This window comes from Phyllopteryx taeniolatus, chromosome 15 (assembly GCF_024500385.1).
Source record: "Phyllopteryx taeniolatus isolate TA_2022b chromosome 15, UOR_Ptae_1.2, whole genome shotgun sequence".
In the NCBI taxonomy this organism is placed as follows: Eukaryota; Metazoa; Chordata; class Actinopteri; order Syngnathiformes; family Syngnathidae; genus Phyllopteryx; species Phyllopteryx taeniolatus.
Window position 1 is genome coordinate 20192523 of NC_084516.1, and position 20251 is coordinate 20212773.

Consider the following 20251-nt stretch of genomic DNA (forward strand, 5'->3'; position numbering starts at 1 on the left):
GTGTATGTCCAATATAACTAGATTTGTGTTTTTTGGCGTCTCCTTTCTGCCGTGGCTCCGACCACCACTTTTAGTTGTAGTGTTCACTTTGCGAGTTTTTCACACACAATATTGACTTTTTGTCTTTGTGATTTATTATTTTTTTTTTTTTGGTACCTTGTTTGGCCTTTTTACTCACGATCTACATTTTTTTAAAATTAAAATTCCATTGTTAGTTATTAGTGTCCTGAGTTAGCTTTGGGATCCTTCTTCCGGCTAGTAGCCTAACCTGACATTGTCATAATGCATTTTGGCAAATTCTCATTTATTTGAATGGCCCAGTTCTTTATTGGAAGGGTACCGACAATTTTGCATGTGGTGTGTGTATACCAAGAAAGAAAAAGAGGACACTTTGAATCTGTACAGGATACAAAAAAATATCTATCAAGGCATTCTGGAGCGAAATGTCCTGCACAGTGTTAGACAGCATGGTTTGTGTTGGATCCTCCAACAGGATTAAGACCCAAAACAATGTAATAAAGGTAAACCTATTCGAACGAGTTTAATTTGATTTAAAGCCTATTGAACACCTGTGCAAGGATCTGAAACATGCAGTCTGGATACGGCGCCCTTCTAACCTGAGGCAGCTGGAGCAGTTTGTGGAGAAGGCCGAGGTAATTAAGAACCAAGAACTGACCTTCTAGCTGTGAATTGATCTCGTGCGGTTGAATTGAACTTCTGTATTAATTAAAAGCAAGCATGAAGGAAATTAGGTACTGTACTGTATGTGTGTCCATTTTAAAGAAGAACAGGAAGTAGAAGTGCACCTTATTTTAACAGTTTCAATAACGCAATTCTAATGCAAGTTAGTTTATAAGTAAGCAGTATCAAAATAATTTTTATTAGCCAAATATAGTATGTTAAAACACAAGGAATTTGTATCTGGTAGCTGCAGTCACTCAAGTACCATAGCAAAAAAGAAACCATAACAAAATATACATTTCGGACATGAAATGAATCGCATATTGTTTTTGTCTTTGCTGTGACTTTGTAGTCGATGTCCTTTCCATGTGGTTTCCTTGGTGCTGCTGGCTGATACAACACTGCAGTAAACAGACTGGAGCGCGTGCTTTCACTGTGGGATTGTGTTTACATACTCATACACATCCAGCTTCTTTCCTCAAAGACGTACTGTAACTAAAAAGGGGTTTTGCTCAATCCAGGTAGGCAGAGAAAAACTATTTTCGTCTCTTAGGCGTTTAATCACCACTGAGGGCTGACAAGATTGAGTGCTGGTTTGAGGTTTTGCTGTACAGGGAGTAGACAAAGTGAAGAATAAAAAAACATTCAGCTAAAGAAGCTACGTGGCAGAATATAAAGCAACTTTACTGTATATGTTGTAATTTAGAATAACAGCTTTTATATCTGGCTTTTGTAAATAATGGCCTGCAGTCAGGTCACAACCTTAGGCCCATATGTACTCAGATGGGCTTCACTGACAATTTCTGACCATTTACGCAGAAACTCTGCATCCATGTAACTGTGTAATCTCAGACAATCAAGTGCATGAAGAGAGAGTAGACACACAGTATATGTATTTTATCCCGTTAAAACAATTAAGTGGCTTAGTGTGAACAAGTTCAGCACAAGATAATAGTCTGTCCACAAGTTCTTTTTTTAAAATTAGTTTTTCTCCTTTTGGATAAGACCTCTTCATCTAGTTAGTGTGTGCCGTAAGTACACCGTATTGCCAAATGTATTCACTCACCTGCCTTGACTCACATACGGTATGAACTTAAGTGACATCCCAATCCTAACAAGGGTTCAATATGACATTGGTCCACCTTTTGCAGCTATTACAGCTTCAACTCTTCTGGGAAGGCTGTCCACGAGCTCTAATTCATCCCAAAGGTGTTGTATCGGGTTGAGGTTAGGTCTCTGTTCAGGCCAGTCAAGTTTATCCACACCAAACTCTCTCAACCACGTCTTTATGGACCTTGCTTTGTGCTCTGGTCCACAGCCATGTTAGAAATGGAAGAACTGTTCCCACAAAGTTGGGAGCATGGATGGAATTGTTAAAAATATTGGCTCCTTAGTTCCAGTGAAAGGAACTCTGAAGGATTCAACATACCAAGAGCTTCTGGACAATTCATTGCTCCCTACTTTGTGGCAACAGTTATGGGATGGCCCCTTCCTGTTCCAACATGAGGGTTGGAGGTGAATGAGGGGAGGAGAGGGAAGAGGAGAGGTGGAAAGATTGAGGAGGTGGGAGCGATGCAGCCTTGGCTGCGGCATCTGCACGTGCATTCCCTTAAGACACAGGGTCAGACATGTTGGTGTGTGCTGTACATATGCACAAAGCGATAACTGAAGGGAGAAGGATGGCGTCGAGGAGAGCAGCAACCTTGTCAGGGTGAAGAACAGGTTTGCAATGTTGCGACCACTCTGAAGGCATAACAAGAGTACGTGTAGATGGTGACAGATTTACCTTCTGCTAGGCAGCAGGCCTCAGTGAGCGCTATCAACTCGGCCGCCTGTGCCGAGTAATGAGAAGAGAGTGTTGAGGAAGTCACAACGTGGAAGCCATCAGCAACAGCACTGTGTTGTAGCGGAGCCAACGCGCAGCGGACGGGTGAGAGGACCGTTGCTCCTGTAAGATAGAATTTATCACAGTGAAAAATGCACAAAGTTAGCAGAGAATACCCCACGTAGTCACGTGCGACTAGAACAGCCTGTTCATAGGCGGCCGCAGCGCGAAGGCACACAGAAGGCCCCGTGCCACCGGATCCAGTTGACGAGAAAAGTACTCCACTGGGCGAAGGAGGTCGCCATGACGTTGCAGTAACACTGAAGTCATTTTGCGATAATGCTCGTCCAGAAACTGAACAAAGGGCTTGGATGAATCAGGAAGCCCAGAAGTCCGGGAGGACTGTAGGGCGCGTGTCAGATGTTCACTAATCGTGCTGAAGTTTGCTCTGCCAGAGAAATGCATTTTTGTGTTTTGATTAGGAGAACAGACAACACAAGATAAAAACCCACAGTTGCACAAAGTCCTGACTGGAGAGGAAGGGGGGGAAAAAAGCCGACACTGACTGAGTCTCTTGTAAAAAAGAAAAATCTCAAAATGCCATGATGAAATGCAGGTTGTAGCATATAACAATCCTTTTAAGAATTAAATCTGTTTATGTTGAAACTGTTGAAATTGTACTACATTTAATTTTGAATGCACACTAATAACTTAATTCAAAAAATATTATTTTGTGTGAATGTTAAATTGCACTCTTCTAAGACTGAGCTGCCTCTTTGGAATCTGTCTTGTTATGAGTAGGCTACTCCCTTTCAGGTCTCTCGGCCTCATTCTTACGACTTCATAAAACAAAACAAAACTCTAGCTCTACAATATCACACTGTCACACTAGTTAATCACCAGTCCTCCCAAAATTGTTTTCCCACAACTGATTTGTTTCCCTGCAGCAACAGCTCACAACGCATTACATAAGTAATAACCAGCACACAGATATATACAGTATCCACAAAACAGATCTCCCTGTAATCAATCAAACAATGCACTTTCACCAAACACTTGGCCAAGATTCAACTATTTGTCTCTCAAACACCACACGCCAACACACCAGTAATTAGCAGACCGCACAGTCACTAGCACTGGCGTTTTCATCCTCAGGTTGAACACACGTCTTGTCAGTCAGATTCTCTTGTCTTGTCTCAAACATCTTTTAAAGGTTCTCTTGTCATTTTAATTTCTGTAAAGCACTTGGTGTTACATTTGTAATGTTTAAGAAGTGCTATACAAATAAATGTGCTCTGATCACTTGACAGTATTGGCAACATTATTTCAAACAAAACTGTTAACATTGTGAGTGCAAACAAATCGTAGTTTTGAACTCAGTGTTACGAATTGCGGATTTTTATAAAACCGATATTCTCACCCCTCACAGTAAGTAGTTTACATTTTGCTTTTCACATTTGTGATCATTTATTTATTAACTATAAAATTTAACCAGGATTTTGATTTCTCTAATTTAGACATTACATGACTTACTTGCACAAGGGGAGACTTGCTAACCATCAAGGAGGCTACTCCGGACTTTCTTTCACCAACTTTCGCAAATCCGCTCATTTTTTTCCCCTGAGTTACTCACCGGAGCAGCGACCGCAGTCTTTGGCACATGGAGGCGGAGGTGACTCCACAGAGGGAAGCGAGCCGGCATCCAGGTGAAGTTCCGCAAGAGAGGATACAGATTGGCGTTTCCGTCCATCCACCTCACGAATCTACGCTCCCTACCCAATAAAATGGAAGAGCTTCATCTTCTGATAAAGACCAGTAAAGACTTTGGACATTCCGCCGCCATGTGCTTTACGGAGACTTGGCTTTGTTAGGCTGTACCGTATGGCGCCGTCATGCTTCCCGGCTCCCATCTTCACCGGGCAGACCGCCACATGGAATCTTCGGGGAAAACAAAAGGTGGCGGGATATGCTTCACGGAGCTCAGCACACACTGCAGCCCGCATTTGGAGTCGCTGTTTTTGAACTGGAAGCCATTCTACTCTCCTCGTGAGTTCGCATCATTCATTCTCGCTGGTGTCTACATTCCGCCTCAAGCTAACACGAACGCCGCACTGCTAATGCTCGCCGAACAGGTAAACGAAATTGGAAAAAAAACACCCGGACTCACCCCTCCTTATTCTCGGGGACTTCAACAAAGCTAAACTCAACCACGAACTCCCTAAATACAAGCAGTCCTACCAGGGAAAAATAACATTTTAGACCACTGCTATACTACGCTAAATAACGCATACCGTGCTATACCTCGTGCAGCACTGGGCTCGTCTGATCACTGCTTAATTCACTTAATACCGAGATACAGGCAAGAACTTAAATGCGCGAAGCCTACAGTGAAACGGTTAAAAAGTGGAACAAAGAAGCAAAGATGGAACTTCAAAGCTGTTTAGACTGCACAGACTGGAGTGTCTTTTGAAAATTCAACTGGCAGGCTGGATGAATATACGGACACTGTCACATCCTATATCAGTTTCTGTGAAGATGTGTGTGTAACAACAAAGTCATTGCACACATTCAACAACAACAAGCCGTGGTTCACTGCCAAACTTAAACAACTTCGCCAAGTTAAGGAGGGCGCATATCAGAGTGGGGTCAGGGCCCTGTATAATCGAGGTAGAAACCAGCTGACTAAAGAAATTAACTTGCAAAGAGGAACTATGCAGCAAAGTTGGAAAAACGATTTAACGCTAACAACTCTAAATCAGTCTGGCATGAATGCCAATAGCTGACCAATTACAAGCGACGATCCCCCCAAGCTGAGAACAATAGTGCACGAGCCAATGACTTGAATACCTTCTACTGCAGATTTGAAAAGGACACTTTCACACCCCACACCCACCCAGCCACGCCACCGACCACAATCACACCTCTGACTTCTGCGTTAACCATCCACAAACAGGATGTGAGACGCATCTTCAAACAAAACGGCAGGCCCAGACCATGTGTCCCCATCCTGCCTCAAAGTCTGGGCGGACTAGCTTACTCCAGTCTTCACTCAGATCTTCAATAGATCTTTGGAACTGTGCAAAGTACTATCCTGTTTCAAACTCTCCACCATCATTCCAGTCCCCAAGAAACCTGCATTCTCGGGTCTAAATGACTACAGGCCTGTCGCCTTGCTATCTGTGGTCATGAAGTCCTTTGAACGCTCTTGAGGTGGTCCAGCACGAGACGTCACAGGTCCCCTGCTGGACCCCCTGCAGTTTGCCTAGCGAGTGAACAGGTCTGCGGCTGAATGCAGTCAACATGGGACTACACTTCATCCTAGAACACCTCGACAGTGCAGGGACCTACGAGAGTATCCTGTTCGTGGACTTCAGCTCAGCATTCAACACCATCATCCCTGAACTCCTTTTCTCCAAGCTTCTCCAGCTCAGCGTCTCACCTGCCATCTGCCAGTGGATTTACAGCTTCCTGAAATTCCTGAAGTTTGCAGATGACACCACTGTCATCGGCCTCATCAAGGGTCATCAAGAGTCTGCATAGCGACAGGAAGTGGAGCAGCTGGAGCTGTGGTGCTGCCGACGCAACCTGGAGCAGAACACGCTCAAGACTGTAGAGATGATTGTGGCCTCACGCTATCCAGCTGCCTTGTGTCAACCGTCGAGACCTTCAAGTTCCTGGGAATTACAGTCTCTCAGGACCTGAAGTGGGCGATCAACATCAACTCTGTCCTCAAAAAAGCCCAGCAGAGGATGTACTTCCTGCTGCTTCTGAGAAAGCACAGCCTGCCACGGGAGCTGCTGAGGCAGTTCTACACAGCGGTCATCGAGTAAGTCCTGTGTTCTTCCATCACAACGGACAATCAAAACTGCTGAAAAGATTGTTGGTACCCCCCTACGCACCCTTGAGGACTTGCACGCTGCCAAAATCATCTTGGACCCTCCACATCCTGGTCACCAGCTCTTCCAGATCCTTCGCTCAGGTAGGTGCTACCGATCAATGCAAACTAGAACTAACAGACTTGTAAGTTAACTGGTTAAGAAGTTAATGGTAAGAGGGAAGAAACTGTTGGAATGTCTACTCATTTTAGTTTGCATTGTTTGATAGCGCCTACCTGAGGGAAGGAGCTGGAAGAGGCGGTGACCAGGATGTGGAGGGTACAAGAGGATTTTGCATCCTCTTGTCTTAGTTCTGGCAGCGTGCAAGTCCTCAAGGGTGGGTAGTGGGCTACCGAAAATATTTTTCAGCAGTTTTGATTGATTGTCCGTTGCAGTCAGAGTTTGTTGTTTTTTGAGGCAGCACCCAACCACACTGTGATGGATGAACACAGGCCTGATTCGATGACTGCTGTGTAGAACTGCCTCAACAGCTCCTGTGGCAGGCCGTGCTTCCTCGGAAGCTGCAGGAAGTACATCCTTGCTGGGCCTTTTTGAGGATGGAGTTGATGTTGGTCTTTCACTTCAGGTCCTGAGAGACTGTAATTGTGTACTGTAACTAGAAGGTCTCGACGGTTGACACAAGGCAGCTGGACAGCGTGAGGGGCAGCTGTGGCAAAGGATGCCTCCTGAATTCCACGATCATCTCTACAGTGCAAACTTCAGCAGTTTGATAGCTGGGTGCGTTGAGTTGCAGTCATTCGTGTATAGAGAGAAGAGCAGCGGAGAGGGAACACATCCTTGGGGGATCCCCGGTTCTGATGGTGCGTGTGGATGAGTGGGTGTCCCCCTGCCTTACCTGCTGTGTCCTGGCCGCCAGAAAGCTGTAAATCCACAGGCAGATGTTAGGCGTGACGCTGCGCAAGACGAGGTGGGTGTGGAGTGTGGAAATGTCCTTTTCAAATTTACAGTAGAAGTTGTTCATGTTGTCAGCATGCAAGAAATGAATCGTTATATTAATCTGAGGAGTGCTTGATGTTTTCATAGACTCATGGAACACATTGTTCATTCTTCAGATGTACCCAGGCCACCCACTCATTTGTCATATCTGGCATATTATTAGTTATGTTACTACAGCCGTTGCTATACTTAACCTTGGGTTTGTCGAATGAATTGTCTTTGTCTGGCATGAATTGTTGAGCTTTTGATTTAGATCATCATGAAAGTACAGTATCAAATGCCCAGGTGGAAATTAGCATGACATTTTGAAAATGGTGTCAATGCTTTCTTATAAATGTGTGTCAGTGAATGAAGATTGATGGAGGAGACTTGGCCTCCTCAGACAGGATTAATGGCTAAATTGAGCTTGTTGGATATTTTCCACCATAAACATCACCTGATTAAGACACTGAAGATTGTGTGCTTTGAATGTGAATGATAATTTGAAACGTTGATTGTTCCAATAGTCTGGTCTGTTGCTCTTCTTAAATCACACATGCAGAAATTACGAGCTGGTGAGTGGGAAGGTAAGGAAGGAGAGAGTGCACAAACTCCATCATGGACAATTGTTCACATCCACTCCTTGACATTCTGCATACCCTGTTCCTCGATATGTCATCACAGTATGTAGTATTCTACATTATCCTTCACTCTTGTACTGATTGTATGAATACTTTTGTAGCATAATTGACTATTTATTGACCTTAACTACCTGCCAATACTTACCCAACTCCCTAGGTACCTACCGACCGTTCCACCCATCCATCCATCCATGCATCTATTCTCTATCCTTCAGGCAAAAATGTGAAAGTCAATCTGCAAAAAATGCCTTCATCCCTATCAGAGGTGGGTAGTAATGCGATAGTTACTTGTTACATTTACCCAAATAACATTTGGGATGAATTGTACTTGAGAGAGTAGTTTGAAGGAACTATACTTTTTATACTTGAGTATTTATGTGACAAAGAATCGATACTTTTACTCCGTTACAATGATCGACATGACGCTCGCCACTTTTATTTATGCATTGGTGCGTGTGCGATGTATTTTTAGACTTCTTCAACTTCTGCATAGGGCGCCGTTGTGCCAATCCAACGTAATCGCTAGTATCGTTTGACTCCAATTCACCAATCAGACCGCACAAGGCAGTCACGACCACACAATAGCCCTTTGTGGGCCAATCAAAGTGACATAATCACACACAGATACTATCAATAAGTCTGGTCAGCAAACGGCTTCTTCATTTAGTCATTTAAGTGAATAAAGCAAAGAATGTTTCTCTATGGCCCAATGCTTGTGTTGTTGATTTTTGAGCAGTTTAAAATTGAAATAGAACCAGGTGTGTGTGGATTCCCATATATTATTCATTCAGTCATTCATCTTCCGTAGCGCTTATCCTCACAAAGGTCGCGGGCGTGCTTGAGCCTATCCCAGCTGACTCTGGGCGAGAGGCGGGGTGCTCCCTGAACTTGCCTGTATGCGGCTGTTTTGATTTTGGCGTGGCTCTTGTCTTCCCGGGTAAACCAGTTGTAGCGCTCGCATACCATTTTATTGGCGGGCTTATTAAATGACTGAGAATACTTATCATCTTGGAACTAAATTGTTAAATGTTTCCACGGAGGGTTACTTTAAAAATGTATTCCCATACAGTTAATAGTTACAAAAATGTAGTTAGTAATGTGATCCAAGTACCATAATATTAAAGTAATGTAATTTGATGACTTTTAATTACTCCAATACCAAATGTGCTAAAAATGGGGGGGGGGAAATATCAATTACAATATCTTTATCTTGTCTTTCTGGTCTTGTGAATGTTGAATATTCATGGTTTTGGAATGTGAATCAAAAACCTCAGAACTGCGAGGGGAACTGCGGGCTAACCACTTGTTCACCGTGCTTCAAATATGTATGGATGGATGGATTCAAGGACATTTGAAACTATTGCTTAGTTGCATGAGAAAAGCTGTTTTCGAACTGTCCCAGAAGGCAACACCTTACTTGCATAGATAGATTCATCCCTCGGGAAATTACATTTACCAGCAAAGTTTTATAACCTTTCCACATGACCAAAAGACTCGTTCGTTCTTTTTTTGGCTCATGTGGAAACTCATGCACACATTAAGGTGTGCACACACACACACACACACACACTCGTAATTATGATACATGACAAAGAAAAATTTCCCAGTGGTAATACGGTGTTTAAATAGTAAAGCTGTGAGTGATTTTTAAGGGGACACCGAAATGTTTACTTACAACTCCTGGGCTAACTCACTTAATAGTCCGAATGATTCTGACAGCTCAGTTTTCTTTGTAAATGTCATCCAAAATGAATAAATCCTCTCCATGCTTGACCATCCATTCCTTCGCTTTTAGGAAGGCAACACAGCAATTCAGCCATTTACGTACTGTATGTGGTCACCATTTACCCACTTGTTTCTTTGCTAAACTCCTGACAAGGTCGCTCGGCCTGCTCGCGTGAAAGCAGGGGAGTGCTCAAATCGACAACCACCCTTTCTCTTCCCGCATTATAAATGTAATCCTGCGAAATAATCCACATTTTCAATTAAAGTACCTGTAATCTGTTTTTTTTTTAGTAGCCGTACCGCATTACAGTTAATTTAAAAAAAAAAACCAATCCTAAATATGGAACGCCGGTACATGTATTCACCTTTCCAACCCCGTTTCCACGTCCCCCCTGCAATGTGCTCGCGTATCCCTAGGGGTACGCGTTCCCTTGTCTGGCTTATACAGTAGCTCTCTTTGGGCATGCTTGTCCACCATTTGTTCCCTTTAGTGACCGTTAGACAGACAGACAGACAGACTGAATTGGGTTAACCTTTGTAATACTAATAGTTGAAAAATGTTGAACTAAGATGTGGTAAACTCCAAAGAAAAAGTGGTGGCTGAACTGAAGCATTTTGTGTGCTGATGTGTTACATGATGGCCATTTTCTATCTATTTGCCATCTATATTTTGTCACTGTTTTAGGCTACTCTGAGCTTTTCTTGTTTGTTACATTTGAAATGAAAAGTTGACCGATTTCTTCGGCTCGTGGGGACATTTGCAGGACCTCGTATTCCTTCTTTATTATTTATTTCCAAAAGAACAGATAGCTACAGATTGATGTATACGGTAGAGTAGTGGCTCCCACTCTTATGTACTTAATTGGATTGTATATCGTAATGAATGGTCTAAATGAGTATTGAATAACCTCCTGTTACAGGTTGTTAATCATTTCTAAATCCACATTTGACCCCTCTTTGAAATGACGACATTTGTGGCTGCTCCCCGCTGGCCGTGATCCTGTGAGAAGAGGATCAGTCCAGGGTCTTAGGATGAGTGAAGAGTGAAGGACATTATGGAAGGCATCACATCATTCACCCTCATTCCATCGACAGTATACGTGATGAACCTGCAGCTAATATCGCTAACAAAATCACCCTGCAAAGCTCTCTGTTGATTGGTTTATGTTGGCTGCAGGAATTTGGGAAGCATAATCACATCTAATATAGCCAGGTTCCAAATAAGCTGCTGATTTGACTGAGATTAGAGCCTAGGACAGGATGGTTTGCGCAAAGACTTAAAACCAGATGTGGAAAGATCATTGACTCCGGGTCGAAAGGAAATGACAATTTCATCTTTGGATTCATTTCAAGGCGAGAATTGATGGTATTAACGGATTGTAGTGATGGAGCAGACAAGTGGAAACCGTAAAATGAGAGACGCATATACAGTAGAACAAATTGAACGTCTCTGAACTGGCATTGAGTCGGGATGGATCTCGTACTATTTTCCCAGCATTGATCGTTTTACACTTGAGACTATGCGAGTCTCAGAATGGACTTCAAGGAAACGATGAGTCTCGGCCCGGAAAACCCACGCAAACTCCACACAGGCTGGGCTTGGGATTTGAACTGTGAGGCAGATGTGCTAACCAGTCGGTCACCGTGCCGTGATATCATATTAGAGCTGATAAATATTGTACACCTCTTAACAATTCTAAATAAAAGTAGGGCTGCATTTCACAATAAGAGCAAGTACCGAATAAAAGAAGCATACGTCTTTCCCCTTTTCTCTTCAAGACGCCAAATAATGACAACAGTGAAGTCTCAAACAATTTGACATATTTTAATTGAACAAATCTGAACCGTTTCAGAGGTTATGTTTGTTTTATTTCACAATCTTAATAAGAGCTCCCGGTGGGAATTTCCCCACTGAGAAGTACAAAGAAAAATGACTCTGCCTATTCCATTTTAAGCGCAGTTTGTTCCAAATGTTCTCTTCATTTGTCGCTCATTTTCTGATCTTTCTCCGTCTTGAACTCAAATTGCACTCTCTCTCTCTCTCTCTCTCTCTCTCTCTCTCTCTCTCTCTCTCTCTTTGTCTCTGTCTGGTCTGCGCGCAATCAATGATTTTAGCGATTACCGCGTGCGATGCAGATTTGATTGGGTGAAAGGGTGGCTGGTTTGATTTGGTTGGTACGATTTAATCATCACAGTAAAACCTGAAATATGTTGCACCGCTTAAAATAGAAGCACAACTTATGTCTTGAATCACAATCGGCATTTTTGGCTATGGTGTGGGTCGGTTTTGGACTGCTTTTGGTTGCGGATGCGCATTGATCAAAAATAATCGTGATTATTATTTTGGCCATAATCGTGCAGCCCTAGTCAAGGGGCACACAAGGTGCGATATAAATTTAGACTTTTCAGAATATATCATCGTAGGAAACAACAGTTCGATACTGTGAGTGGTGAACCTAATGAGACCATTTAAGAGCCTCTTCGAGAGCAGATGTCTTCTTGAGTCTTCTGCTCAAGCAGAAAAGAGCAGATGACTAAAAGCCCTGTCCTGTCACAGGCACTAATGGAAGACGGCGAAGGTTAAATAAAAATATCAAACCTTGGTGTATTGAAACCACAGGTGAGCGTAATATTCAGTCACTTTGAAAACACTACGACTCCTATCCACAGAGGTTCAAGCAGAATGGACAGAAATGACAGTTGCCGGGCTGTCTGCTCTTTTGCAGCAACGTGTATCGTGAATTTGGCACCGTTAAGAATATGCAGTCTGGATGCAGTGCAACAATTCTGGAAGAGTTGGGGGGGGGGGGGGGGGGCCTTGGGCTCGGAGTTTCAAGGTAATCAAGTATAAGAGCACTTAACTGGTTGTGACAGATGCACCACAGAGACATTTACATCTCCCCAACACTTGATGTGTTTTTTTGCCTCGACTTCCACAAACAGAAGTGCAATGAATGAAGAGCATCGTTTGCTTGTTAGTTTCCTGACCCAAATACACTCCGATAGGGTTAATGGGTTGATAATGGATTCATGAGCTAAGGCAGGGATGGGCAACTTTTATGATGTCCTGGGCTACACGTTTTATTCATTCCCCTGAGGGCCAGACGCTCAACATGCACCCCAAATGCATTATGGGCTTTCTGGCACGGGTTGGATCCTCCGCTGAGTGCCGTCAATCCACGGTGCAATTGCCGGTTCCTTATCCTTAGGGATAATAACTTGGCCCTTATCTACCACTACAGTGTACAGCTAGTCATCAAGCTATACCTACAACCTGAAAAAAATGCATATTCCCTGAGCTGTGTGGGGCCCGGAGACAAGCGATGGCGAATTGGACCTCTCGCTGCCGGTCTGGACCGGGATTGGGTCCGTCCGATACGCCAAAGACTTGTGCCTTGTGCCAAATGAAAAACATTTTCATTTGTTTATTTTTCAATAGTCGTGCCTCAAGAGTGTACAATATGGACGCGCCCATTTGATGGAACATTTTGCTGTAAAAGTGCAATCAATCAATATACAGGTGTATTTTTTCAGCTTTTAGGTGCTTTTCCCAGCTAAACTTAATTACCAGCAATCAAGCCATACACGTTCATTTGGCCAGTGTCCCTTTAACCTTTTTAGTACAAAACATTTGCATTCAACTAAGAACTTTTTATTTTTTATTTTTATTTAACTTTTACGTGAGACGCATTTTAATTGAATCATTATTGAAGTATATTTTGAATCTTCCTATATTTAAGTGCAGTGTTCATGTTCAAACTGCACAATGTTACAGTGGCTTACAATAATATGAAATAAACCTTTTAGCGATTCAACCTCTGTCTTCTTTTTGATTAACACGACACTATTGTATTTTGATGGTGGTACTTGGAGAGCTAAGTGTCTTATTATGTGATACTTGGTGTCAAAAGTTTGAGAACCACTGTTTTCGAACAACACTGATGTGTATTGGCACCTGAAGACCTATAGTGTCGTGCAAAGACGCCAATTTACACTAACATGCACACATTTCATGTCAATTGATAATGTATGAGTTGCTGGCTCTGTTAACATCTTGATTTGAATTTGGCGATGCGCATCCATCTTTGCCAACTCTGGGAAATGTGAAAGGTCAAACGTTTAAATGTTCTGCCAGAAGGGAGGCGAAGACTGCAAAGCATGTTGGCAATCCTGTGCTACACCGCCACAGTCCCTCAACCCTGGCAAGTACAAGCACCTAGCTGAATTTGAAACGTACCATAGCTGGGGAGAGAACGTGAGAATACACGCCAAGCCGCTACCGCGCACCACATCTTTGTTAGGAGCGGACGAGCCCCGTCTGAAACATTCCGGCTTGCTGACTGTTGGCGACGGCTGCCCAGCTTCCCGAATTTTTAGACCTCCCGCTGTGTGAGACCTGATTCACGAGGGTTCTACCAACCGCGTTCCACGGGCAGCATTGAGCAAGCATAGCAATTTGCCAACGCGTTAAAAGGCCAAAGGTCAAACTTTTCTGTGACTAGGGAAGCATAGCTTATAAATAATCCACATCCGTCCTTCCATTTTCTACTGGTTATCATCACTATGCAACTGGAGCCCATTCCAGCTGATTTCGGATGAGAGGTGCGACCCACCCTAGACGGGTCGCCAGCCAATCGCAAGGCACACACAGACTAACAATCATTCGCACTGACGGGCACTCTAGTGTCTTCAATAAACCTAAGAACATGCAAGTACAGGGGAAATGTGCAAACTCCACACAGAGATTGAAAATTGCCATACAGGATAACCAAAAAGAGCAAACATAGCACACGTAAAGATCTGTTTTCATCACCTTTTAAAACAATCAGAAGAAGAAGAAGAAGAAGAATCACCTTTTATTGTCATGAACATGCATGCATGCATGCACACGAAATTTGTTCTCTGCATTTTACCCATCACAGTGAACACAGACACGTTAGTTGAACACACTGGAGCAGGGGGCAGATGAAGCGCCCGGGGAGCATTTCGGGGTATCAGTGTCTTGCTCAAGGACACCGCCGTCGTGAGTCCGGGAGATGTTGGCGGATGGTCCAGTCGGGGTCCTGAACCTAGGTCCCCCCACGGGGGCAGGCGATGATCTTAACCATTGGGCCGCGGCTGCCCAAATGATAATCACGATTATTTTGATCAATGTGGGAAAACATCGGATTTTATTGCACTACTAAACAATGTGTAAACAGTTTTCAACATTTACCCAAGAATTTCACATTTACCAAGGGCTAACTGAATAAATATTATTGCAGAGTGCAATCACGAAAAGCATCCCAGTGAGGGCCAGACTCTAAACATGCACCCCAAATGTATTACGGGGGGGACAATGCAAAGCGGGAACAATGGTCTCGTTATCTTAAATCCAATAATGAATATTTTATTCCACTGGTTTTAAACCCCAAATTTTACGAAGATGAAATGCAATTCTAGAGGTGCAGACGGTCTGCCTGGTATTTGGTCACAAGCTCTCTGAAGCGGATAAAGGGCCAAAGCTCCTTTGGCTCGCTCTCACTCTCACTCTCTCGTTGTTCCCCCTGCTGAAGGTCTAGCCCCCAACCTCTCACCACCGGGTGGCTGCGACTGGGAGACACCGAACCTCCCTGCCGCGCTGCCAAGCGTGGACCGCAGGTAGCACCTCATGTTGCCCTGATGTAAATCCACTCTGCTTATCACCTGGAACAACCTGCGTATGCACATTCCCCAAAGACAAAAAAACGACAAGTCGCTAAAACCTGGACGTTCCAATGGGCAGCAACCTCACGAAAAGACACAAAGACCCTCTGGACGACAAACTTCAATTTCTTCAGATTTTGCATGAGAATGCTGAGAGTTTCCATCCTCTGGAGTTGCCTGCCAAAAGTGTTAATAAATGACTATTATGTCACTTATAAATCACAGCATACCATAACAATGTCCAATGCGCTCCAGGATCTCTGAGGACTCTAGCGACTGCACAATATTGCATTATTGTGACACATTAGCACTTTTCTGTCCTGTTCTGACTTCTTTGATATCATCCACATCAAAGGTTTAGAAAAACAATTAGCTCACCCAAATCAAATTGTTCTGTGACTAATTCTGAATATGATGTTCATCTCAGTCGACACACATATAAGTACATATACTTGAAGTCCAAGTCCTCTTTGTGGTGCTTGCACAACTTAAGTCATAGTTACACTCTAAACGCGCGCACTCGAATTGAAAAATGTTCAATTCGAGAGTGGTGTCGAGATGACATCCAATCGGAAAAGCGAAGTGATTGAAGAGTGCAAACAGTAATCGACCAACCGGTGGGAAAAGCCTCCTTGTAACATCTTGGTTGGCCGTTATGCAAGTTCTTCCGAATATGGGCGAGCTTGCAACAAGCCGCGCTGTCGTCCTTGCGCGCTAATGGCCCTAATGAAGAGAAACAATAGAAAAGCCACAATAACAGAATTAGCTCATAGACACCATTAGCGTTAGCCACAATTAGTAGTGTGCTCCAAGCATAAAGATGCATAGACGTACAAAATGCGCTTGAGATCACACGTGACTATTGATCTCAGGTTTGATGTGGTCAGGAGTCAAGCACGTTTTGTTTTGTGATCTTGCGTTCTGAGCCGTGTGCCGTGTTTCTATATGCACCCGAGAGAAGTAGGGCAGGCTTGCGGGCCACGGTTAGTCGATGCAGTCAATATCTGCACTGGGGCAAAACATCGACTCCACGCTAACCGTCTTGCGTCGGGCCATTAGGATCCACCGGCACAGTGAGGGATGGATTCGGCTGCTGCAATGTGGGCCATAAAATCATCATCGCCTCCCCCCCCTCCACAGAGGTCTAGTCATCAATAGTAACAAGGGCTTACATGGTCACACAGAGGCTGGCATGACGGAAAGGACACCTTCAAATGTAACGGCCGCACTCGCTTCCACAACAACACGATGGAGGTTCGGATTGTGTCGGCGTGCCAGTCAAGTTAGTGTGGTCCAAAGCATCATGAGCTTTTGATAATCACTGTTGCCAAACGTATTGAAAAGGAGGCCACATCATCATGTAATTCTTTGCGTTGAGAGGGGGCATGTTTTTCCCAATTCTTTTTAAAAACCTTTTCGTTGATTACTTTAATCCAGATTACCAAATTAGAAATGAACCTCAAAATAACATTCATCCATTCATCCATTTTCTATGCTGCTTGTCTGTCCCAGCTGACCCTGTACTTGTTGCCAGTAAATCATAGGATCACATTATTATTATTATTATTATGACAACATTTTTATGTAATAATATACTATACAATGATGGTAGAAATGCTGTTGAAGTTCAAGACGTACTGTATCTCACATTTGTTATACAATATCTTGTCATGGGACAACACTGATGACGTGACACTTTGCTACAGTGCTTTACAGTGAATTTACTGTGCCCTCAAAAGAACTCAACACACGCCCATTATTATCTAAATCGATGGCAACAAAAGTGAGCACAGCCCAAAGCCCAAAGTCTTAATATTTTACGAGGCTACCATTATTGATGACATCATGGAGCTGTCGATAATAGAGATAATACTGTGCACCTCTACTTTCAGTTTGCGGATGCCCCACAGATGCTTAATAGGGTTTAGGTCTGCGGACATTCTTGGCCAGTCCGTCACTTTTACCCTCCGCTTGTTGACTGTGTTTGGTGTTTGCGGTCATTATTGAGGTTAAATATCGCCCTTCGGCCGAAGCCAGTGTGTCAATTATTGTTCCCTCAATGAACTTTTGCTCCGCAGTACTGGCACCAGACCACGAACACACGTATCGCCAGCTCTTGTCCAGTCTGCAGCATTCAGACTGATGTTGTGTAAGGTTTTATTGTCAAAGATTTGTGCATTCCTAACAACAAATTCCTCATGAACTTGATTTTAAACAGTATGTTATATTTACATATGGAGTGTAGTCAAAACTGCTTTTGTCATTGCTATTTCTTCCCAAGGTGAACAATATTAAAGATTCAAGATGTTTATTGTCATCTACACAGTAAAAATAGAACAATTAAATTATTGCTTCGGTAGTCTCACGCCAGTTAGACAAAGATAATATTAATATAGGAGTTAAAAAATAAAAAGATGATATATAATAACATAATATATTTCAAAACAAAATCAGGAAGTTATTTATCTCACCCAGTGTTGAGAAGATTACTTTGGAAATTAGTTGGTTACAATTACAAGTTACCCTATTGAAAATGTAATTGGAGTGTAAGTATTTCAATTACTTTCTCAAAGTAATACAACTAATTGCGTTTGATTACATTTTGAGTACTTTTCTTCATTTTGAATGAATGCATCTGCAGGATCCTTGGATGTTACCTCGAAAGAAGTGGATTAAAACCATAGAAACCTTTGCAAAATGTAAGAAAAACTAATCGTTGGCACCACAAGTTTGCATTTCGAGGTCATATTTGAAAAACTAATGTCATGTTTGAGACTATGGCAGAATGGCACATGACCAGAGAGAGCCAATCACAAGCATCCGCTTTAGAAGAAGGAAGTAATGTGGGGGAAAAAAACCCAAAATCTTTTTCTCCGATTTCGGATCATGAGGTGCTCTATTGAACTTCCAGTGACCAGTATGAGAGTGTGGGAGGGATGACACTAAATGTAACACAGCCTCCTCTCCATTTACACCTGTAGCCGAATGCGCTCAACAAACTGAGGTGCCACAGGGACTCCCGACCACTTGATATCCCCACTCCTCCACGCTGCCCTGCTGTGAGACGGCCACTAGGAGAAGGCCTGGTGTACGTCAAGTGGACCTCAACCTAATTAGCAGCTTCTCGTCAAATCTTGATTCCTAGCTTCAAAAGAGTCCTTTCCCGACCAAAAGCTTGAGGGGACCCACCCTCAAACATGCATGTGAGGCGCCACCCACTGTAGAAATAGTCCAAATGTATGCCTCGGTGTCTGTGTCACTATTGTCAGTTTGACAGGTCCTCTGCAAGATTTTGAAAGCTGTTCCTCGTGTTTTGAAATCAAACGGTACCAAATGTTGTCTTGAACAATAAGCAACCGATCTGCCACAACCAAAGTTGAAACAAGGATTCTATGCGTGAGAGTACAAAGTTGGGAGTGTTTTAGATTAATATGATTTTAAACCTATTTGACCAAATTTGTCTTAAACAAGATTCAGGCTGATGGGTGTGGTCTTCTCCGAGTTGGCAATCCCTCTCGCCCACGTCCCGCCTCTGGGGTATTTAACTCTGAACTCACACCTTCCTCTTCTAGTCTTGTGTTTTCTTCTCTCGCCTCTCATCTTGCTGGCAGAATGCCAACCCCCTACCCCTTCTTTTGTTTCCATTGTCCTCGGGCGCCTCCGGTGCCACCACGTGTGCGAACGCCCGCCGCAACCAAGCCGACGGCGTTTTCGATCGAAGAAGCCGTGCGGCTTCGATCGCTTTTCCTAGCTTTGGTCGGCTGAGCCTCAGCGAGCAACTACCGGCATCCCGTAACGGTCCCGCACGCCTCTGAGGGCCAGAGCTCGGTCCGCCACCAGTTCAACCGGCAGGAGAGTTACGAGCGCATACCAAACAGGAAAACAACTTTCCTTTCCTATTTCTTTTTGCGTTCGTGAGTCGACACTGCAATCTTTACTATGATGTCCAACATCAGCGCTTAATAATTGTGGCAAAATTACTAGCTTCATACGAAATCCCAACTTTGCCTTCTCTCGCTCTGACTCAACGCATTAAACGCTCACACGCGAATTTATTTTAGCCCAGCGACCACACACATGATGTCCTCTTTTCCGTTTTTGTACGCCTCATTTTCTTTCTTTCTTTTACCATTAGTGTTATTTTCTTTGCGTAGTTTGTAGTTGTAGCTGTGTGTTCCCTTAGATGTCATTAAATTTACCATCAAATTCCACTCTGTGTGTGTTCTGAGTTTAAGTAAACCTCTCTCATCTAAAACTCAAAATTTCATAAAAGCGTAGCAACTTTCAGATTACGAGACTGATAAAAAGGTTTCTCCTCATTTCTCCTGAGGTTTATACTTCTAAGTGACGTGGTGCCCTTTTCCGAGACATTAAAATTACGATAAACCGGAAGTAACGCTTATTCTTTTCTCCTAAATGAATGACATTTTTATTTGACCAATATACGCTACACACCTTAGAGCTTGCAACACTAACAATAATTTGATCCAATTTGGACACTTTCACGTGAGTGTACTCGTTGGCAGCGGTTTACACATTCATGGCATTAGGGTGTGTTATTTTAAGTACTTCCCCATGAACAGGCAAACAAATATGAGGGGTGTACTCACCTTTGTGAGATAGTTTATGTTGCAATTCCAATTACACTGACAAGCTCAGGTTTTCTCTTTGTACTTGAATTTACTGTATTTATTTCAGCAGTAAAATCTGCAACTGCAGAATGTATACAATTGGAAACCTGAACCCTTGCCAGTATTTAGGGTTGCGCAGTCTGGTTGAGATATAATCTGCTCGCTTTAACCACGTAAATATTGACTGATCAATTTGACAGTGTTTTCACTGTATCTATTTGCATATTCTGTATGTATGTGCATCTTTCTGAA

The 20251-nt window shown here is 43.2% G+C and overlaps 1 protein-coding gene and 1 long non-coding RNA gene across 11 annotated transcripts in view; both read left to right on the top strand.

Moving 5' to 3' along the window:
- whrna (whirlin a) overlaps positions 1 to 20251 on the top strand; it is a 150341-nt gene that overhangs the window by 12818 nt on the left and 117272 nt on the right. The gene's annotated exons all lie outside the window — the stretch shown is intronic.
- LOC133489863 (uncharacterized) lies at positions 7030 to 18574 on the top strand. 2 transcript variants are annotated; one of them, XR_009792019.1, is made up of 4 exons: positions 7030 to 7309; positions 7880 to 8000; positions 8116 to 8223; positions 15239 to 18574. It is a non-coding gene; the product is annotated as an uncharacterized LOC133489863 (long non-coding RNA). The 2 variants fall into 2 exon arrangements; XR_009792018.1 differs by having other exon boundaries at positions 7030 to 8000.